A 24,309-nucleotide genomic window follows, 5' to 3' on the forward strand; every position below is an offset into this window, starting at 1 on the left:
AGACCCTTCAGTCCAAATAATCCACACCGATCATGTTTCCAAACCAAACTAGTCCCACCTGCTTGCATTTGGCCCATATCTGTCCAAACCTTTTCTTTTAATTTACTTATCCAAATGTCTTTTAAATGTTGTAACTGTACCTGCATCCACCACTTCCTCCAGCAGTTTATTCCTCATCTCTGCGTAAAAAAGTTGCCCTTCATATCCTTTTTTAAAACTTTGTTCTCTCACCTTAAAGATATGCCCCCTGGTTTTGAACTCCCTCTTCTTAGGGAAAAGACCTTTGCTATTCACCTTATCTAAACCCCTCATGATTTTATAAACCTCCATAAGGTCACCCTCAGCCTCCTATTCTCCAGTGAAAAATACCCCAGACTATCCAGCCTATTCTTACAACTAAAACCTTCCACTCCTGGCAACAACCTGGTAAATCTTCTCTGAACCCTCTCCAATTTAATAATATCCTTCCTATAACACGGTTGACCAGAACTGCACACAGTACTCCAGAAGAAGCCTCACCAACATCCTGTACAACCTCAACATGACGTCCCAATTCCAATACTCAGAGATCTGAGCAATAAAGGCAAGCTTGCTAAACGCCTTCTTAACCACCCTGTCTACCTGTGATGCAAATTTTAAAGAATTATGTACCTGAATCCCTAGGTCTCTCTGTTCTACAAAACCACCCAGGCCCCTCACATTTATAGTACAAGGCCTGCCCTTGTTTGTTTTACCAAAATGCAATACCTCACATGTATCTAAATTAAACAGCGTTTGCCACTTTTCAGTCCATTGACCCAATTGATCAATATCTCTTTGTACTCTTAGATAACCTTCTTCACTGTCCAATATACCACCAATTTTGGCGTCATCTTTACTAACCACGCCTCCTAAATTTCATCTAAATCGCTTATGTAAATGACAAACAAAAGTGATCCAGCTCTGATCCCTGTGGAACACAGCTGGTCACAGATGTACAATCCGAAAAACAACGCTCTACCGCCACTTTCTGTCTCTTACCGTAAAGCCAATTTAGTATCCAATTGGTAAGCTCACACTAAATCCAATGTGATCTAATCTTACTAATTAGTCTACTATGTGGAACCTTATCAAAGGCTTTAGTAAATTCCATGTAAACAACATCTACCACTCTGCCCTCATCAATCTTTTCGGTTACTTCCTTAAAAAACTCAATCAAGTTTGTGAGACATGATTTCCCTCGCACAAAATCATGCTGACTGTCCTTAATCAGTTCTTGCTTTTCCAAATGCATGTAAATGCTATCTTTCAGCATCACCTCTAACAACTTACCCACCACCAATGTCAGACTCACAGGTCTATAGTTTCCAGGCTTCTTCTTACATCCTTTCTTAAATAAAGGGACAGTATTAACTGACCTCCAGTCCTCCAGCATCTCACCCTTGGTTATAATTCATACAAATATTTCTGCTGGGAGCCTCGTAAATTCTTCCCTAACTTCGCAAAACGTCCTGGGATATATTTGATCAGGTCCCCGACATTTATCCACCATTATCTTTTCTAAGACCTCCAGCACTACCTGTTCTATTATATGAACTGTTTTCAGAACATCAAAAATATTTATTTCCCTGAGTTCTCTAGCCTCCATTTCTGTCACCACAGTAAAACTCACGTGAAATATCATTTAATATCTCTTCCATGTCCTGAGGTTCACACAAAGGCAACCTCATTGATCTTTAAGGGGCCCTGCTCTCTTTCTAATTGTTCTTTTGCTCTTAATGTAGTTATAGAATCTATTTGGATTATCCTTAACCTTATCTGCCAAGGCTATCTCATATACCCTCTTTGTCTTCCTGATTTACCTCTTAAGAATGCCCCTATGATCTTTATACTCTTCAAGAGATTAATTTGATCCAAGTTGTCTATATCTAAATTGTTATTCTTTTTTATTTTTGATTGGAACCTCAATATCTTCATCCATTGTTCCCTAATCTTACCAGCTTTACCTTTCACACTAACAGGAACATAATGACTCTCAACTCCCATCACCATACTTTTGAAAGACTCCCACTTGTCAATCATCCCTTTACCTGCAAGGTCTACTCCTATCATCTTTTGATATTCCTGTTTCATACCAATAAAATTTGCCCTACTCGAGTTAAGAACTTTAACTTTTATGGAAGGCTTATCCTTTTCCATAACTATTTTAAAACTAATAGATCATTGGTCCCAAAGTGTGCCTCCACGAACACTTCAGTCACTTACCCTGCCTTACTTCCCAAGAGAAGGTCAAGTTTTGCTCTGTCTCTAGTAGGAACATTTACATATTGATAAAGAAAACTTTCTTGAACACATTTTACAAATTCCTCATCATCCAAGCCTTTAACGCTATGGCAGTCCCAGTCAATGTTTGGAAAATTAAAATCCCCTACTACTGCAACCCAATTATTCTTACATATATCTGAGAACTCCATGCATGTTTGCTCCACAATTTCCCTTTGACTACTGGGGGGGTATCTATAGTACAATCCCATCAAGGTGATGTCAATAAATGTGGACCTGGAAAAGCACAGCCAGTCAGACAGGAGCAGGAAAGTCAATGTTTCAGGCTGAAACCCTTCACGAAACAAACACATTGAACTGGACTCCCATACAAACCACTGAAAAACAGAACCGGAAGTAATGCCAACCACCCCAGCAAACCGAGGCCTATAAATAATAAGCGGGACAGAACACCGACGCTTCACCATCAGGTGCACTGACGAGTTACCTAGCAGGGTGAGAAAACCTCTGCAACCAAACACACCTGCTCGGCGAGCAAGTCCACAACCTCATGCCTTGACTTCATCAGCCTTACTTGTAAGAACATAGAACATAGAACAGTACAGCACAGTACAGGCCCTTTGGCCCACGATGTTGTGCTGAACTTTTACCCTAAACCTGAGGTCTGTCTAACCTCCACCCCTACCTTATACTATCATCCATGTGCCTATCTAATAGCCGCTTAAATGCCCCTAATGAGGCCGACTCCACTACCCTGTCCAGCAATGCATTCCACGCCCCGACCACTCTCTGAGTAAAGAACCTACCTCTGACATCTCCCCTATATCTACCTCCACTCACTTTAAAACTATTCCCCCTCGTAATAGCTACCTCTACCCTAAGAAAAAGTCTCTGGCTATCCACTCTATCTATACCTCTGATCATTTTGTACACCTATATCAAGTCACCTCTAATCCTTCGTCGTTCTAAAGAGAAAAACCCTAGCTCTCTCAACCTTTCCTCATAAGACCTTCCCTCCATTCCAGGCAACATCCTGGTAAATTTCCTCTGCACCTTTTCCAACGCTTCCACATCTTTCCTGTAATGAGGCGACCAGAACTGGACACAATGCAATGCAAGACCCCTTGCATTGGAATAAATGCAGTTTAATTCTTCAGATTTACCTCATTCTCTGATTTGCTCTTGTCTGTCTTTTGTAATTAACTTGCCATTGTCTGATTCGGAACTGTCCTCATCTGTCTTTCTATTTTCACTGCTACTTAGGAACCCCACCACCCCTAATAGTTTACAAATTCCTGAAACAGAACTAGCAAATCTCCCTGCCAGGATATTGGTCCCTTTCAGGTGAAACCCTTCCATTTTGAACAGGTCTTTTTTTACCCCAGAAAAGATCCCAATGATCCAAGAATCTGAATCCTTGCAAATTGCACCGCCTCTTCAGCCATTGATTTATCTGCCCTATCCTTTTAATTCTTCCCTCATAAGAAATTGGCACTGGGAGTAGACCAAAGATTACTACGCTGAGGTTCTGTTTTTTAACCTTCTACTCAACCTCTTGTATTCATTCTGCAAAGCCTTAACCTTTTCCCTAATTACATTGTTCTTACCAACTTCCCCTTTGACAATATGCTTCAAATGTTTTGAGATTTAACCCTGGCACCAGGAAGGCAACATACTATCATTGATTCACACTCACTGCCATGGAATCTGTTTGTGCCCCTGACAGGACAGTCCCCTATAACAATTATTCCTTTAAATCTTGACAAACCCCGCCTAACCTCAGATTCATTCTTAGTGTCCAAGATCTGTATTCTATATTCCTCTGAGAGACTATGCCCTTCAACAGTAGCCATAGGAGATTTCAGAACTGTCTTCTTACCCTTCCTGGCAGTCATACATCCATCTGACTGACCCTGCTGTGTAGGCACTTCTCTAAATTTACTAGCCATCACAGCCTGTATCTCTTGAATGTCCTCAGCGACATTAAGCCTAAAAAGAAGCTCTCAATAGCACCTTATATATAAAAATATACTACCTTGCCTATCCACAGATTTTAACCTTAATCATGCAAAAGATTAAAAAAACTAAACCTATAAATATTTTTTTAAAAATTAAGCACTTAGCTGAAACAATCAAAAAAATCACATCCTCCTCAAGTCCTCCAAATGTCAGCTTTCAAACTCCGGATTAAAATAAAATCTCTCTCCAGCCCTGGCTGATAGATACAAACAGGAGTGTCAGATATTGTGTTCACTCTGAGAACTGGCTCTGAGGGAACTGGGTCAGTGTCAAGGACTCTCCACATGTCAATAAAGGGTGACTTGGTGACGGGATACCAGCCTCTGTAGAGTTACTTCACTGGCAACAAGAGAAAAACTCACTCCTGAAGAACTCGGGCATTGTCTTTCGACGTTTCTCCTAGGTGAGCATATGCCTTAGAAGGGAAAAATGTGTGTTCCAGGCACTCCAGTGAGCTACTTGGGCTACAGAGTCAACAAGAAAGAGTTGCACCCCTCAGAAGATAAAGAGAGGGCAATCAATGTTGCCATGGTTCTCATGTTTGTACCGGAGCTCAGGTCTTTCCTTGGGCTGGTGAACTATTATGGAAAAGTCTGGCACCTTTGCATCAACTCTTTAAAAAGAGTCAGCCTTGGACATGGTTGCGTAGCCAAGCCATAGTTTTCAGGGAAGTGAAGAAACAGCTGTCATTCTCTAAGGCGTTGGCACACTATGATCCCAAGTGACATCTGGTGTTGACATGCAATGCCTCCCTGTATAGTATCAGGGTAGTGTTGGCTCATAGGTGGCCCAATGGAGAGGAATGCCGAATAGCATATGCATCCAGGACTTTGGCTAAGGCAGAGCGTAAATACATTGAAATCGGTAAGGAAGGTTCGGCAGCCATACTTGGAGTCAGGAAGTTCCTCCAATTCTTTTATGGATGTAAATTTGCAATAATAACGGACCACAAGCTGGGTCTACATAAAGAGGACAAGGTAGCGCCGCTTATAGCTTCAGGGTGAATTCAGCAGTGGGCTCTAACACTAAGTGCATGTAATTACAATTTGGAACACCGTCCAGGAGGCCAAGTAACGACTGCAAATGCATTGAGACGCTTTCCACTGACAGTTATGCCACTGGGAGTACTGCCACTGGAAGAGTCCATAATGGTTTAAAATTTTCTGGACACACTTCCAGTCACAGCTGACAATATCAGACCTAAGATGCAGAAAGATCCAGTCCAAGCAAAACTGAAACAGCTGGTGATAATGGGTGCAACCAAAGGGCTATCACAACCAGAACTGAAATCTTTTTAGACCCAGAGAGACCAGATCACAGTAGAGGACAGCATATTATGGAGCACGTGAGTGATTGTCCAGAGCAAAGATTGCTGCCAGACACTGGCTGAGCTCCACCAGGGTCATCTGGTATTTTCCAAAATGAAGATTTTGGTGACAAGTTATGCCTGGTGGCCAGACTGGATGCAGACATAGCTGCATTTGTGGGCCAGTACCCCAAGTGCCAACAAGGACAAATATTACTGCCAGCGGCTCTCCCACATTCATGGGAATGGCCTGGTAAATCCTGGACTCAGTTACGTGTCGACTGTGCAGGTCCTTTCCTGGGCTCAATGTTCTTAGTCACAATGGATGCCCAGTCCAAGTGGCTGACATGCGTAGAGTCCATTCGTCAAACACGGGGACGACGACAGAAACAGTGCTCGCATCTTTTACAATACATGGACTCTCAGACGTTTTGCTTACAGATAATGGACCATCATTTACTTGCAGGGTATTTGAGTATTCCCTGAAGCTGAACGGTATTCGACATATAAGGACGGTTCCATGCCATCCATCACCCAATGGTCTGGCAGAAAGAGCAGTCCAGCTTTGAAGGCAAGCTTAAAGAAACAGCCTACAGCTTCACTTGATACCAAACTGTCCCGGTTCCTATTTGATTACAGGATCCCCCCTCATGAAACTACAGGGACAGCTCCAACAGAGTTGCTGATAGGGAGAAGATTCCGCACCAGGTTAAACCTGATCTTCTGGAACCTGAGGGGGGCGTGAAACGGCACCAGGAATGCCAATGCCAGACACATGACTCAGCTAAGCAAGAGAGACAGTTTACTTTAGGGAATGAAGTTTGGTGTAGGAAACACGGGAATAGCCCTGCAGGGGTAAAAGGCATGACGACAGCAAGGTCAGGTCCAGTGATGTATTAAACAAAAACAGAAATTGCCAGAAAAGCTCAGCAACTCTGGTGGCATCCGTGAAGATAAATCAGAGTTAACGTTTCAGGTCCGGTGACCCTTCCTCAGAACCAGTGAGGAATTACATTTGGGTAGATGCAATAGTCCTGAACAAGCAAGTGGACCATATGAAAGCTGCAAAACTTACAAATGGTGCAGGAGCAAAACATGTCCAGCTCCTGGACTGCTTTTCTGACTGTTCTGGAACCCATGGGTCTCCCTCTCCATCAGATATTGAAGATAACTCGGAATCTGAGATGGCCACAGCAGATATTGCCACTTGATGCCCCTGCTGCCTGAAGAGGAGAATGAATTTCTTCCGAGACGCTCCAGGCACAAGAGACGAGGTACTGTGTGTGGCACACCATCCATACCCAAGGCAGAGTCGGAGGAACCTGACCCAGTGCTAAAACACCCCAAACAAAACTACAAAATAAAAAAAAGAGGGGGAGGGATATAGTGATTATAATGAGGTTACCCAGGTGGATCTCGTAGAATATGAGTTCCCTGATTGGACCAGATTAACAGCCCCAATCAGGGAGCCCTGGCTGACAGATATAAACACAGCTGGCTCTGAAGGAGCTGGATCAGTGTCAAGGACCCTCCATGTGTAAACAAAGGGTGACTTGGTGACAGGATACTGGCCTCTGTGGAGTTGCTTCAGATTCTCCTAAGGTTAACATGCAGTTTCAGTTGGAAGTTAGAAAGACAAGTACAATGTTAGTATTCATTTCAAGAAGGTTAGAATGCAAGAGCAGAGATGTAGTGCTGAGTTGTGTAATGTTGTGGTCAGACTGCATTTGGAATATTGTGAGCAGTTTGGGCCATCTATCTAAGGAAGCGAGTGCTGGTGTTGGAGCAGGTCTGGAGGAAGTTTACAAGAATGATTCTGGGAATGAAGGCCTTGTCTTATGAAGGGTGGTTGAGGACTCTGGGTCTGTACTCGATGAAGTTTAGAAGGATGAGAAGGAGTCTGATTGAAACTTACAGAATACAGGGAGGCCTGGATAAAGCAGATGTGGAGAAGATATTTTGATGAATATGAGAAACTCTGACCTGAGGGCACAGCCTCAACGGAGTGATGACCCTTTAGAACATAAATGAGGAGGCATTTCTTTAGCCAGAGTGTGGTGAATCTGTGCAACTCATTGAAGCAGAATGCTGCAGAGGCCAAGTCATTGAGTGTATCTAAGGCAGAGCTAAATAGGTTCAGGATTAGTAAGGCATCAAGGGTTAAAGGGAGAAGGCGGGAGAATGAGGTTGAGAAAACTATCAGCCTTGATTGAATTGTGGAGCAGACTCGATGGGCCATATGGCCTAATTCTGCTCCAACATCTTAAGGTGCTCTAATGTAGGAGTGTTAGTCTGGTGTTCCAGGGCTGGTGTGTTAGTCTGGTGTTCCCATTGGTAGCTCATAATTTGAATATTTGTGTAATTCGTAGCACATTTTGGATTGTTCAATGCCTACTGTTCAATCACAGATTTATATTATTCTTTAAGCTTTGCAAGCAAACATCCTTCAAATCAGCCAGCCCATGCTGTGAATTCCACTGGAAGAAATGGGAACTGTGGTAACACACCCTTCAGCACATGTGGCATTCCCCTTTGAGAGACCAGCAATAATTAGAGGAACAAGCCCATGAATTGCTGCTGAGGTAGTGGTCTGATCTCAGGAGCTCAGAGAGAAGCTCAAGACAAGGTGAGAGGAGGGAATGACAATTGGGGGCACAGTTAAATCCTGATTCTTCCTGGAAATCCAGGTGTAAAGTGCACCTTAAGGAGAAGATCATGCACTTGATGGTGCAACAGTGAGCCTTCTACTGTTAAATCAGAGGCCAGCAGCTCTTTGATACTCAGCAGAGCCACCAGGTAAGTGGTGGCTTCTACTGGTACTGCACTCCTCTGAGGCCAAGAATTGCTATGGATCTAGGCAGAAATGAAGATTGAAGATAGGGGATTTGTACATTGAGATTATGGGGGAGAGATGTAGGGCTTCAATAGCAAGGGCAGGGCGATGGTGGCTCTCAGGGGGCCTCCTTTCCTGATGCCAAGCCATTTGACAAAAGGAATGTGTGAAATCCTTTCTCAGTCACACTTTGAGTCCCCTGAGTAAATCCCAGCTTTGCTTCTCATTCCTGATAGGTCGTAGGCAGAGATTAATCAGGAACAGTCAGCATGGTCAGGGGAAGTCATGACAGACCAACTTGATTGAAAAAGTCAAAGAGGTGACCTGGTGTGTGGATGAGGGCAATGTTTTGACACAGTCCACTCAGACTTCAGCAAGGCTTTTGATCAGAGACTGTTGGTGAAGGTAAGAGCCCATGGGATTCAAGGAAAGTTGTTCTTTTTCATTCATTAACAGGATGAGGGCATCACTGGCCAGGCAGCATTTATTGCCTATCCTTAATTGCCCAGAGGACAGTTCAGAGTCAACCACATTGCTGTGGTTCTGGAGTCACATGAAGGCCAGACAGGGTAAGGATGGCAGTTTCCTTCCCTAAAGGACATTAGTGAACTAGACGCATTTTTCTGGCAATCAACAACGGATTCATGGTCATCATTAGATTCTTAATTTCAGATATTTTTTATTGAATTCAAATTCCACCATCTGCCTTGGCAGAATTCAAACCCGTGGTCCCCAGAACGTTATCTGGGTCTCTGGATTTACAGTCCAGCAATATACCACTTGGCCATTGCCTCCCCAATTTGATCCAGAATTGGCTGAGTGGCAGGAAGCAGATGGTGATAGTCAAGTAGTGTTTTTGTGACTGGAAGCCTGTGGGTAGTGGAGTTCCGAAAGGCTCACTGTTGGGGCCCTAGCTGTCTGTGGTTTATCTAAATTGTTTAGACTTGACTATAGGAGAGTTGATCAGTAACTTTGTGGATGATACACAAACTGGTGCGGTGGTAAATAGCAGACAGAGGATGGTCTTAAATTACAGAAAGATGTAGATGGGCTGATCAGTGGTAAATGAAATTCAATCCAAATAAATGTGAGGAGATGCTCATGAGCAGAACAAACAAGGCAAGGGAATGCATAATGAACGTTTGGACCCTGAGGATCAAAGGAACATTGCTTTGTATATCCTTAAAGTGTCTTAAGGTAGATAGTGGTTATGAAGGCATATAGGAAACCTGACTTCATTAGCTATGGCATGGTGGCTCAGTGGTTAGCACTGCTGCACTCATAGTGCTAGGGACCTGGGTTCAATTCCAGCTTCTGGGCAGGTTTCCTCTGGGTGCTGTGGTTTCCTCCCACAGTCCAAAGATGTGCAGGTTACCTGGAGTGGCCATGGGAAATTCAGGGTTATAGGGTAGGGTGATGTGTCTGGGTGGGATGCTCTTCAGAGGGTCAGTGTGGACTTGATGTATGGAATGGCCTGCTTCCACAGTGTAGGGGATTCTATGATTCATAGAGATCAAGAGCAAGGAGGTTATGCTGGAACTGTTTAAAACATTGGTTAGGCCACAGCCAGAGCACTGTGTGCAGTTCTGGATTCCTTTGAGGAAGGAAACTCTGTCTCTTGATAGAGGAATCAATGAACAGGGGCATACCTTTAAGGTAAGGGGCAGGACATTTTGACGGAATGTGAGGAAAACATTTTCACCCAGAGAATGGTGGGAATCTGGAACTCACTTCCCGTAAGTGTGGTAGAGACAGAAATCCTCATAATATTTCAAAGTATTTAGATGTGCACTTGCAATGCCACAGCATTCCAGGCTATTGGCCAAGAGCTGGAAAATGGGATTAGACTAGTTAGGCAGAGATAGTAAGAACTGATGATGCTGGAGTCAGATAACACAGTTTGGAGCTAGAGGAGCACAGCAGGCCAGGCAGCATCAGAGGAGCAGCACCTCATATTCCACCTTGGGAGCCTGCAGCCTAGTGGTCTCAATGTGGACTTTACTAGTTTCAAAATCTCCCCAGCCCTGGCCTCATCCCATGACAATCCTCCCTCTCATCCCCGCCTCCTTGACCCTGACACAACCTGTCCATCTTCTCTCCCACTTATCCACCCCTCCCACCTCACTGATCAATCCCCACCACTCCCTACCTGCACTCACCTATCACCATCCCACCTACCTTCCCCAGCCCCACCCCTCGTCTCTCTATTTATTTCAGAGCTCCCTTCCCCCTCCCCATGTCTGAAGAAGAGTCCCGACCTGAAACGTCAACTTTCCTGCTCCTCTGATGCTACCTAGCCTGCTGCGCTCCTCCAGCTCCACACTGTGTTGTCTTAGACTAGTTAGGCAGTTGTATTTTGACTGGCGCAGACTCTATAAGCTGAAGGGCTTTTTTTCTGTGCTGTTGACCTCTCTGGCTCAATGATAACAATGATACTTGATAATAGCAGAGTGCAGAAATGAGAAAAAGCCTTTATTATTTAACCCAATCATTGAAACAGAACAAATGGTTTTAAGGTTACAAATGAGGATTCAACGCGTAACAGATTTGACACAACCCATCATTAAATTTTGAAGTGTGTTCCATGAAAGACCTTTAATTATATAGGTAAATTGATGCTTACACTTTATCTTGTTCAAAATTAGTCTAATGCAAACCAAGCACATCTACAACATTTATTAAATCACACTTCTCAATTGTTAATGGTACATTCAAAAGGACCATTTTAAAAATATCGTTTTTACACTTCATTTCCCTGTCCTTCTAACATGACACCAGCAACCAACAGCACCAACGTATGGTTTGTTACCAAACCCTTATGAATACCAATCCTCAAGATAATCTGTTGCCAAAAATCCACAGCTCGTGACTATGATCTATCCAGCCCCCTATTGTTAGCAGCTTCTTGACAGCTGTAGTCTCAAATTGCACCGGAATAGTGGAGAAGAGCTCAAGTTTGCACTGATTCCCATTCTACGACTTTGGAAAATTCCATTATTGCCATTCCCAAAAGAATACAAAGCAAAGCAGTATGATATTGCATATTCCTCCTTATCGTCCATAAAATATTTTGTAAAATAACACGTTGGCCAAATTAAACTCTTTTCTACACTTCATTGTACAAATGCAGAGTTTAAACTGGATGTCTCTAAGTTCCCATGAAATAGCTGTTTTCATTTTATTCATTGTAAAGATTTGGATTCCATGTGCACCTGCTCTCTCTTGTCCTTGCAAATATGAATGCTATTATAAATATTGCTATCAATTTAAGTTCCATCTGAAAGCAATTGATATACAAGACACATTTTCAACATTTGCTGGCAGCATAAAAGTCAGATATGCAATAATGGAAGTGAAGGATGAAAACAGATTTCAGAAAGGCACAAGCAGACTGGTGAAATGGGAAGCTCAATGGCAGATCAAATTGAATGCAGATAAGTGATTCATTACAATAGGAAGAATAAAGGGTAATGCTCCATAAAAATAATACAGTAGCAAAGGAATACATGAGTAGGGAGACCTGTGAGGAATACATGGGAATTTTTTGAAAATGGCAGAACATGTTGGGGTGCTGTTAAAAAGGTTATGGGATTCTTCCCTTTATAATTATACACATACAGTACAAAAGAAAGTAAGTTATGGCTAAGCTTTGAAAAAGCATTGGTTTGGCTCTGACTGGGATATTGTGGCTAATTCTGAGTAATACACTAGTTAAAAACTTGGGCCTGAATTTTCATCCGATTAGGCCAACTTGGGAGCTTTTTAAAAATGGAGGGCAAGACCCACCTCCATCTCCGTTCCTGTTTGGAGGAATTATGCTGGCAATGATAAGGGCTGAGGTCCATCTCTCCTTCAATAAAGAGGGAAATTGCTGGAGAAACTCAGCAGGTCTGGTATCATCTGTACAGAGTAAACATAGTTAATGTTTCTTGGTCAATGACCCTTCTTCATCTCTGCTCATTGGCTTCATTGCAGGCGGTGGCCAGTTTAAACACTCCTGATTTTTTTGTGGAGCTGGTTCCCTTCCATAGGCATTTATACCTGATAGCCCCTCAGAGGAATTGTAAACCGCGGGTGAACCCAGTTCCATATGAGGAACAGTCATGACTACACCAGTTGTAGTCTCAGAGTGGTCTTTAAAATATAAATTTGGACAGTTCGCTTATAGCAATCCTTTTTTTTTTTAAGTGTTTCAGTTCAGAAATAATGTGGAGGTGCCAGTGTTGGACTGGGGTGGACACAGTGTCGTGACACCAGGTGCATCTGATGAAGGGGCTACGCTCCGAAAGCTTGTGAGTTCTCTTAAACCTGTTGGACCATAACCTGGTGTTGTGTGAATTCTGAGTTTAGAAATAACCTGCTTTATAGTAAAACAAGATAAGAACCATTGCAGAACATTGAACCATTGCTGCAAGTTAGTTCAGTGAGAATAGCAATAAAGTTACTCACTAAAAGAAAGCTTTAAAGATTTAAAGTACGTAAAGATAAAAGCAATGTGTAAGATCAGAAAGGCGATCAGTCTCTATTATTGTTGCAATTCTGACTTGTTTCTTTATCTCAACTGGAGGGTTGAAACTTGAAGTTAGATTCATAAATTATGATGGCTTCTGTAATTGAATTGTTATAAGTTGCCTTTGTGAGTGGACTCACTGGGTACAGCAACTTCAGAGAGTGAGTAGAAGTCCATTTTTTTTCTCTCTTGTTCCACCAGAATGGCATTAAGATCCGTCTGGAATCATTTTCAGCAGAGAAGGGAGGCTGTCTGGGCTTTCTCTGCAACCCCACCCCACCCCCACCTTTGTCACAGAGAAATCCAACTCTTCAACATTGTCCACAGCAAGTTCAGATGGACCTGGTGTTCTGGAGCTGTCTTCCTGCAGTCTCCTGAGATCTCTGCACACAAAATTTGTTCTTTGAAAGTTCGTTGTAAATGCAATCGAACAAATTGGCTGCAGATGTTAACTTTGAAGCATCCTTGTTCCACAAAGCGAGCTCAATTATGTTGGAATTCTTTGTGCTGACTTTCCAGTCTCCCGAGCAACACTACTGAAGCATCGAGTCCTCACACTCTTTAAGGCTTCAATGGACAGTCTTAGACTTCCTTAAATCATTTAAAATTAACTTCTTACTCTTTCGACAAATGATTAAACAAGAAAAGTCATGTGCTTTCTGATAGCCATTTTGTCCATTTTAAAGACAAATTAGCTTTCATAATGCCAATGTATAAGATTATAATAATGCAATTGTGACTGGAAGCAAAAAAAATTACCAGCTGCTGGAATTATTTCATTGTCAGACATTGAAGGTAGAAATATTTTTACTGCAGCAATTGATTAAAGGGCTAATTCCTGCAATGTTAAGTTGTTCATTACTAATGTGTAAATGTTGAGATGCATTAGCACACATTGGGGAGAGTGCTATTATGAATTTTAAACAAAAGGAACTACTGCTTGGGAACTCCAAGTGGCATCATTTAAAGTAAATCAAATTCCCAGTCATTTAAATTTGAAAAAAAGATAGCAGTCTGCACCATTCATTTAGAGTAAAAAAAAAGACAGCTGCTGCTGGAGTGCATCAAATGACAGACCATCTGGTATAGCTTTGAAAAATCCATAGCCATCTGTTTATAATTCACATAGGCTTCATTTCTTCTGAGTTGCAATGGATTGCTATGACAACTGAGCTGATTATGACTGAGTTTCAGAGTCTCTAGAACCTGTGTTCACATTTTGACTGACAGTTTAAAGAGTTTATTAAAGGATTATATGTCTTTGATATGGTTAGAGAAATAAATACTTGTATTTTTGCTAACAGATTGGCCACTTCAGGAAATTTATTTCTTTTGAATGAGAGTTTTATTTTGCAGATTGACATGTGTTTCAATAATAGACTCAGACTGTTAGAAGTAATTTTCAATGTCCATTCCAAAGGCACAGCACCTATCTGCCCACTGGATAATGGGTGAAGGGTTATACAGGATACTTTGGGGGCATAAAGCTGGCATAGGGCCATGTGAAATGAGTAGGAGAGAGGGGTCAGTGTCATTGCATAAACTGGTGTAATTCCCCTGTAAACAGAGATGGGCATCACACCCCACATTAGCCCACCTCCAGTTCAAGGCCCCATCCTCCCACCAATGCTCGCTTCCCCGAAAACTATCTGCTTCCATTGAAAATACAGTGGAACAGAAGCCTTTTAAAGGAAAAAGAGTCAGGAGGCTCCCCTATGGGAGCTCCTGCTATGGGAAAGAGCAGAGTCTTTCAAAGAGCATTACAGGTTACTTCCATGCTGTGTTTTAAACTCTGATTGCTATCAACAATTCTATTGCTAGGACCCTATTTTGATTATTGCCAAGATTTTCAAAGGAGGTATCAGTCAATCACCTGGAATCATAGATTATTTAATGTTTTGACTGACAGATTTCTGCATGCTTTAATTACAGCTCATCCCTTGCTTTCTCTGTAAAAGTAGAATAGTTGTAACCTAATATTTAATCAGGTTGAAAATTGATTTTATTCACCAAAGAATTTTTAAGCTCAATAGAAACTCACAGTACACTTTTTCTTCTTCATTCAATGGGTTGTGAGTGTTGCTGCCAAGCCAATATTTTTTTCTCATCTCTAAAAGCCCTGGAGAACATGGTGATAAGCTGCCTTCTAGAACCTGTGATGATACTATGGTTTTGAGAGTATGGTTTATAATTTTGTGTTTTTTTTAAACAAAGAGAGATTAAGACAGAGATGCCAAACAGTCTGTTCCAAGCCAATAAAGTAAACAGCTTGTGAGGCCTTAGGGTTTTTATTTAAAGTTGGAACAATAGAAGCAGCCTGAATGTGTGGAGTCAGGCTCCCACAGAACCAGGATATACAGCTTAGTTTTCAGTAGTTTTGAACCTGCCATTCATCTCTCCCTGCTACAGCAAAACGTTTGAGTTCTCTCTGTCTACCAGAATATTTTCTTGATGTTCTTTTCTCCTGGACTGGAGAAACATCACATGTGACACAATCTATTTTACTGAATTTGCCTTTGCCAAGGGTGTGGCAATAGGATCTTACTTTATTGGAACAGTTGCTGTTAGTAGTTAAATAATCTGTTATTCTGTTACATTTTCCAATAGAGTTAAAGTTAGACTAATTCCCCTTTATTTGATTGTATTTTGACTGTAGAGCAAGAATAAAATGTGTTTTGCTTAAAGCCAAGTAGCGTAACCTATCGGATTCCATCTGGAACACAGCACCATGCACTTGCCTTTAAATAAGAAAAAGTTAGGGTCTAGGCGATCTCCTTGATATATTTGAAGGTGGTTTTGTCTGGTCCATAACAAACCACTGCAGGCCATGAAGTGTAAGTATGCCCTCAATGCTGTTAGAGAGGAAGCCCTAGAATATTTACCCATTGATAGTGAAGTAACAGTGATATAGTTCCAAGTCAGGATAATGAGTGGCTTAAAGAGGAATCTGTAGGTTCTTACACATTTACAGCCCTTGTACCTCCAGCTAGCAGAGGTCGCAGCTTTAGAAAGTGCTGTTGAAGAAGCTGCTGTAGTACATCTAGGAGTTGGACACGTTACTGCCAATGTGCATTGGTGGTGGAAGGTGTAAATATTTACTGTTCAGAATGGGATACTGAACAAACAGTATGTAAGGACTGGATGGTGTTCAGCTTCTTGAATGTTGTCAGATCAGCATCCATCCAGGAAACTGAGATTATTGCATTACACTCCTGAAAGGCTTTTGGTGTTTGTGAGACGAGTTATTCACCAATTGCCCAGACTCTGGCCCACTCTTGTATACTTAGTATTTACTGGGCTGGTTCAGTTCACTTTCTGGTCAATGGTTGATAGGAAATTTCATAATGTCAATGCCATTGGATGTCAAGGAGCAATGGTTCGATTCTCTCTTGGTTAGAGATGGGCATTGCCTGACATTTGTGTGATGCATATCTCACCTGATACTTATCAGTTCAAATCTGAATGTTGTCCAGGTCTTGCTGCATTTGAGCATGCTCTGCTTAATTCTCTGAAAGTTTGCATATGGTACTGAACAGTGAGTAATTATTACAAGCATCCCCTCTGAAGTTGAAAGGAAGGTAATTGCCAAAGTGACTTTTTATAAATTCATTCAGGAGATGTAGGCGTCATTGGCTGGGTCAGCATTTATTTCTCATCCTTAATTACCCTTGAGAAAGTGGTGGTGAGCCACCTTCTTGAACTGTTGCTATTAGCAGATGAAATAGTAAGAACTGCCGATGCTGGAGTCAGAGATAACACAATGTGGAGCTGGAGGAACACAGCAGGCCAGGCAGCATCAGAGGAACAGTAAAGCTGACGTTTCAGGTCGGGGCCCTTCTTCAGAAATGTGGGAGGGGGAAGGAAGCTCAGAAATAAATAGAGAGAGAGGAGGAGTGGGGCTGGGGAAGATAGGTGCGATGGCGATAGGTGAGTGCAGGTAAGCAGTGGTGCGGACTGGTCAGTGAGGTGGGAAGGACGGATAGGTGGGAGAGAAAATGGACAGGTCAAGGAGGCAGGGATGAGAGGGAGATAGGCAGGAGAGAAGGCGGACAGGTGAAGGAGGCGGGGATGAGAATGGCTGGGGAAGTTAGGTAGGATGGCCATAGGTGAGCACAGGTAGGCAGTGGTGGGGATTGGTCAGTGGGGTGGGAGGATCGGAGAGGTGGGAGAGAAGATGGACAGGTCAAGGAGGCATGGATGAGAGGGAGGGTTGGTCATGGGATGAGGCCAGGGGTGGGGAGATTTTCAAACTGGTAAAGTCCACATTGATACCATTGGGTTGTTGGCTCCCAAGGTGGAATATGAAGTGCTGCTCCTCTAGTTTCCGGGTGGCATCGTTGTGACACTGGAGAAGGCTCAGCGCGGACTAGAGTAGGCCTAGCACAGGCTTGAGTAGGCCCCCAGCACGGGCTCGAGTAGGCCCAGTGTGGGCTCGAGTAGGCCCAACACGGGCTCGAGTAGGCCCAGTGTGGGCTCGAGTAGGCCCAGTGTGGGCTCGAGTAGGCCCAGCAGCACAGACTTGTGGTAGAGGCTTTGGAGGTGAGTTTGGGTTCTTAATGGCTTCTGCATTGACGAGGCGGTCCTAGCACCAACTCATGGCTGCTGCAATGGAGGCAAGTTTGTGTTGCCAGCCATGTCTGCTTCCAGCACAGATTCATGGCAGTGGCAGCGGATGCACGTGCAGGCCCAGTATGAGACCCGGTGGTACCAGCAACAGCTGCATTGGCCAGGTGGGCCCGAAGCAGATTCATGGCAGCAAGGAGTTGAGTTTGGGCTGATTTGGTTCCCAGCAGCATCGGTTGTGTTTGCATCAGCGAGGTCCAGTGAGTACTCATAATGGCAAGGGCGTCAGTGGAGGTGAGTGGGGACTTTTGTTCCAGCGGCAGCACGGTGAAGGGAACTGGTGCCTGGCTACATGGCCCATGGCCCACAATGGAGCACTTAATAAGAAGGACCATAAAGTTAGACATTTTAATGCTTCACTTTTCTGCCTTTATTCTTTATGTTTCGGTTTATTTTTCTATGTCTTAAGACGGCGCCAGAGAGTGGCTACACTATGATACTTTTTACTGTATTTTGTAACAAGATATGCATGACATTAAATAAATCAAATCAAATGTAAATCCAATTAGGCCTTTAGGACTGTACCAGACAAAATGCTATCACCTACCTGTTATTACAGGTATATAACCTGAGGCTTTTGCGGCCTATTTTTGTTGGTAGTTCCCATCACCACCCAAGGTATCTTTTAAGAATCAAATGTGAAAAGTAGACACCTCTGGCTTGTATGAGGTAGTTTTGAAAAGTCTCCTTTGACAATAACAATCCAGTGTGGAAGGCAAAGATTACAATGGAAGTAAGGAGACAGCTACAAGCATTCAAAAATTCAGGCAGTGCAAGGTATAAATTTAGTTAAATCTAATGACTGGGGTGTGAATTTAAAGAGAAGTTTTGAAGCCTTCTAAAACACTGGTAAATACTGGTAGTGTCAATATGGCTAGCTTCTCAAAATCAGTTCACTGTTTTAAAGTGATCATCTGAAATCCTGAGTAAAGTGTAACACAGTAACATTGTGTGCCCATAAAACACATGAGAAAAATGGATTTTAAACAACCAGTGCTGGAGATCACAACGGGTCACACAGCATTCATGGAGAGACAGCAAGCTAATGTTTCAAATCAAGATGACTTTTCATCAGAGATGAAGTGAAGTGTGGAGGGGACAGCATTTATGCTATAGTTCGGGAGGGTTGGTGTGTTGGGGTAGTAGGTGTAGGGTGCTGGCGGAGAAAAGATGTTACTGGTTCTGATCAAGTGATCGGATTGTGAGAATGAATGTTACTTTAAAAGACTGTCTGAAAAATGGACAATTACCTTTACAAAAGGGACTCCAGAGGTTCAGGTGTCTGGCACAGACAGGGACTGGCTTCATGTCTGGACATGCATCTGGAAAGACACAAAAATATCAATGACCTTGCAGCACCTTCTATTGAAGAGATTTATAGTAACAATGACTGTTAGATTTCGTGGCTCAAGACGATGAAATTACAACTAACGACATTGTCGGGAGCTATCCAATGTTGGAATGCTGATGGATTATCTCCACTGTGTGTTGAATCGCTTACTAACAACCTGTTGTTTAAACAATGGAAAACACTATTGGTATTGTCAGGTTAGAAGCTGGCTTGTGCTAGGAAATACCTGGAAACACCTTATTAATTCACAAGGGCAGGTTCGGGCAGGTCAGTCTGCGATGCGAAGACTAGAAAGAAACTCAGCTTCAAGGGAGGGTCTTCAAAACAATCATCTTTGGCAGAGAAGAGCGGCTTTATTTGCTATGCCTTGTAGTTCTTCACATCGGGGCCTCAGGAAACTTTGCCTGGAAAGCCGAAAGCTTGCTGCTGTTTGAGTGAGTTCACAGTGTGAGTTCATTATCAGAAAATCTCTGACCTTCATTTTCCTCAATGCATCAAGACAGATCCTTTGAGCATTAAATATTTCAACTACCAGGGGCTGAATAGAAATGATTTTTAAAACGCTTTAAGGTAATGAAATGCATGCAACATCTTTAGAATTCACCTTTTCTTGTGCGTGTATGCGTGCGCGCGCGCGTGCGTGTGTATGTGTGCGCGCACGCGCGTGTGTGTGTATGTGTGTGCGCGCGTGTTTACGTGTTTGTTTGTGTGTGTGTGGTACATCTGGTGAAAATAAGGACTGGGTATTTATTTTATTTACATTTCAAGCATCGTTAAAGGCCTTTTGTGTCTTTTATTAAACACGTCAGCACTCAAGGGGTTAAAGTGTTCCTTTTGCTGATTTTTTTTGTAGTGAGCCAAAAAAAACGGTGAGGGAAAAGGAATATTAACCTACATCTCTCTTTCTATACCAAGTGATTAAAATGCTAGCTCTAACCAGGCAGCATAGTGGCTCAGTGATTAGCACTGCAGCCTCACAGCGTCACGGACCCAGGTTTGAATCCACCGTCGGGTGACGGTGTGGAGTTTGCACATTCTCCCTGTGTCTGTGTGGGTTTCTACCGGGTGCTCGGTTTGCTCCCACAGTCCTGAGATGTGCAGGCTATGTGGATTGGCTAAGCTAAATTGCCCATAGTGTCCAGGGATGCCTAGATTTGGTGGGTTACAGGGAAAGGGTAGGGGGAATGGAACGCTCTGAGGGTTTGTGTGGACTTGATGGGCCGAAGGGCCTGTTTCTACGCTGTAAGGATTCTATGATTCGTCAATTAGGTAAATACTTCTATGATAATTTGATATGTATTGCTGAAAATTGACATATATTGTCAAAGGTTTTCATCTTGTGTCCATCAAGACAATTCATAAGAAATACAAATGTAAGGGGAAACAACATTTATACTGTATGAGAAGAGAATGCTAATTGTTTGGCAAGTGAAGTCTGAAAAGGTAAAGGATTCTCCAGCATCTGCAGTTCCTACTATCTCTGAAAAGGTAGAGCTATTGCTAGGGAGAATGCATCAGTTAGAGGATGACTGAGAGTTAACAACAAGCGTTTTTATTTCTTGTGAATTGTCCTGATGACTGCAAGCTGAAAAGCTTTGACAAAGTGTGTCTTTTCTTCAGCAATGTTCAAGATCTGCACTACCAAATGCTAATTTGATATGGATTTTAATAGAGTGAATTTCCTTTTCATTGCACAGATAATGCTCCTGATCTTGAAGAAAATATTAGGAGTGATAATTATCATAAAGGACTTCATTGAATTGAACCACAAAACATTTCTATAATTTAAACTACTGGCACTTTGTTATTTTTACTAGCATCATAGAATAGGTTATCTTTTAAACCTATAAGTATCATGCTCCGTAACTAAAACTTTGCAGATGTTGTACATGTTGTCAAAAGAAGAATCTTGAGTAAGATCCTGCTTAGGCACATCAGTATCTACAGGATATTTTCATACACTTTGCCAGTATTCTTACCACTCTTAACATTAACATTTTTAGTATCAATCATGACAGCACCTTGAACAGTTGACAAATCAGCACTTCCATATGGATTTTTCTGATCCATATTTCAGTGCAATAACTTTAAATTACTTATTTCATCTAATGCCAATTTGCAATAGTTGAATGGCTCAGACAAGCTCAGGAAGCTGGTCCTATGTTGGTTAAACACCATAGGAATTGAACTGGGTCATCCAGTACCAATTTTTAGGTTGCAAGCAAATTGTGTATTCCACTACCTCATGGCACAGCCTTCCTGTTGTGCCCAAAGATCTGTGATTTGAGAATTGGTTGGTTCAAACACATGAAAACCCATGGCAGGAAGTCACAACTCTGAGTAAACACCATCCTCAAATTGAGGGACCTCCGACAATGATGACTTCACCATCACCAGCCACAACCACACCACCAATTGTTCCAATTCACAGCTATAATAGACACGAAGAAAGAAAATGCACACTGTTGGTTTCTGTGCCCATTTTCACATGACGCATCTTTCCCCTGAATCTACCAGGCTATGGAATGGGAAGTCTCATTGTAATATGCAGTTAATATGGATGAAGTAACAATATAATTTCTGCTGTTCCTGGGCAGCATAACTTCGAAATCAAATCTAGATCTGATAAATGTCCTGGGATGCCAAGTGACTCTTACAGACTGTTAAGCTTTCCTACTGCCGTATTGTAATTGCTTTGCAGTTTATTTATTATGTCACCCCACTGCATTAAGGCCACTGAGATGTTTACCAATCAGGAATGCCAACATGTGAACTTTGTGGAAGAGAAAGAAGGTTGCCAGACCTGCCAGATTACCCCAGAAGTGTTCTGTACACTCTGACTCTCATCTATGGAGAGTGCTGTACATGCCTCATTTTAGCAGAGAACTATGCATTCTGAGGCTCCAACCATATCCAAAGTAGCTTTGGACAGCAGGCATCATGACACAGATGCATGATTCTTTTATTTGTACTTAGCAAATGCAAATCCCTAGAGCCAAGCCATCTCATTTGATGAGTTTAATGTGATTAATCCACCACTTAGTTTATAGAGGGGAGCCTCCTCAGTCATAGAAAGCATTAATAGTGTCTCTCCACAAGTACTGAGGCTCCAGTGGTGAAGCGTTGCTGAAGCCAGGGTCCAGCCTGTCCTGAACCTCTTTAGCAAGGATTTCTCTCACCATGGAATTTTGAAGATTTGACAAATAGGGTTTGTTCTGAGGAATCAGTTTGTGACTTCCTGTCTTTCCCAGTCCTTGGATGGGTTCTGCAGCACTTGCTCAGGAAGGCTGTTCCAAACTGAGCACTGGGACAGGAGGCAGGCAGTTGGTGGATTGAGGGTATATTATTATGGAGCAGTAAATGAGGCTCTGTATGGATGGTTTCAACCAGCTTGTGGGTTTTTATCAGTCGGGGGAGCAATATTTATAAGTACCAAACTCCAGGGGAGGGGCATTGCACAGTTAAGATGCCTATCACATTCAGTTGATTGTCAATCAGATGTGTACTTGATGGCCAATGCCAGACGGGTGCACAATACTCTGTATTGCAGAGTGTAATAGAACAAGTACCAGAGTATTGGGCAGCAACACCAGCAAGTTTGATTGACAGGTTGGTTTAACTTTGGAGATAGTGGGGACTGCCGATGCTGGAGAATCTGAGATAACAAGGTGTACGGCTGGATGAACACAGCAGGCCAAGCAGCATCAGAAGAGCAGGAAAGCTGACATTTTGGGCCTAGGTCTAGACCCTTCAGATTTTCTGAAGAAGGGTCTAGACCCAAAACATCAGCTTTCCTGCTCCTCTGATGCTGCTTGGCCTGCTGTGTTCATCCAGCTGTACACCTTGTTATCTTTGGTTTAACTTTGCTTGTGTTTTCTTCAGATACTTCCAAAAGGACAAAGTCAACAAATACATACATAGCCACGAATGTTGGATTGGAATCATGCTTTAGTCTCTTACTTTCCACGTTGATATGCAATTCATTTTTTGTCACTAGCATTGTTGAATTGGAATACAGTGGATGTAAGTTTAGAAGAACTCAATATGAGTTGCCATATGCTGCAGTAACTTATTAACCCTTGTAACATCTTTAAGGAGGTTGTCCAGGATGCAGAAGGATGGAGCTTGGGTGACGCAAGAGATTCCATTAACATAGATGAATTTGCGAACTATGGTTGATATAGAGTGACTTGATTCACTATGACACTGAACAGTTGTACAACAGCACTCCAACCACAGTGCGTGATGCTCAAGGTGCTACTGCATGAAAAAAAAACGTAACAATGTAATCAACAACTTGTATTTATACAGCATCTTTACTGTAACACAAGATTAAGCAAAATTTTGACATTGAACAACATGAGGAGAATTTAGCTCAGATGACCAATAGTTTGGTCTAAGAGATATGTTTTATAATTTCCTTAATGGAAGAAAGCAGGATAAGGATGTGAAGATGTTTGGGGAGAAAATTCCAGAGCTGAGGACCCAGTCAGCTGAACATATGTCCTCCAATGGTAGAATTCAGGACACTAAAAAGCCCAGAATTATAGTTACCTTGGACAGTTTGAAGCTAGCGGAGATTACAGCAATAGGGAGTGGGCAAGGTCAAGGAGAGTCCAAGAAAAAGCATGAGAATTTTAAAAATAAGGTACTGCTTAGTAGGGAGACAATATTGGTCATCAAACATTCCTGTGTTGCATCAATGGAGGTTTGGTCAAGTAAGGACACACGCAACAGATTTTGGATGAACCCTCCCGAATTTGTAGATGTTAGAATGTAGGAGGTTTGTCAGGAGTACGTGGGAATAGTCAAGTCTGGGAGGACCAAATATATAAATGGGGTTTCAGTAGCAAAAGAGCTGAGGCTGCTGCAGAGTCAGATCTTATCACAGAGGTGGAACTGAGTAGACTTGGTGATGCTACTGATATACAGTTGGAACCTCATTTCAGTGTTAAATATGATACCAAGGTTATGAACAGTCAATTTTTACCTCAATCACCAAAGAGCATGAAGAAGTTGCCGGCTAAGAAACAGATTTTGTAACAGGGACCAAAGACAATAGATTTAGTCTTTCCGAAAATAAGTCGGAGGAAACCTCTGCTGACCTAGCATTGGCTATTAGAGAAGAAGCCTAATAATTTAGAGAGAGGTGATGGTGAGGTAAAGCAGGGTGTTACCACTGTACATGTGAAAACTGATGCATTCACTGAACATGTAAAAAACTGTCGTATTTTCTGATGATGCCACCTTGTGTTAATAAAATCCAGGGAAGTTGGTGACATTGAAACCAAGATACATGTATCCTGCTCTGGTGCTGGTATTTCTGTCTTAGGTCCCACTGTAATGTTCCAGTGAAACCCAACACAAGCCAGAGGAACAGCATCTCATTTTCCACTTCGGCACTT

Source organism: Rhincodon typus, chromosome 11 (genome assembly GCF_021869965.1).
Source record: "Rhincodon typus isolate 14 chromosome 11, sRhiTyp1.1, whole genome shotgun sequence".
In the NCBI taxonomy this organism is placed as follows: Eukaryota; Metazoa; Chordata; class Chondrichthyes; order Orectolobiformes; family Rhincodontidae; genus Rhincodon; species Rhincodon typus.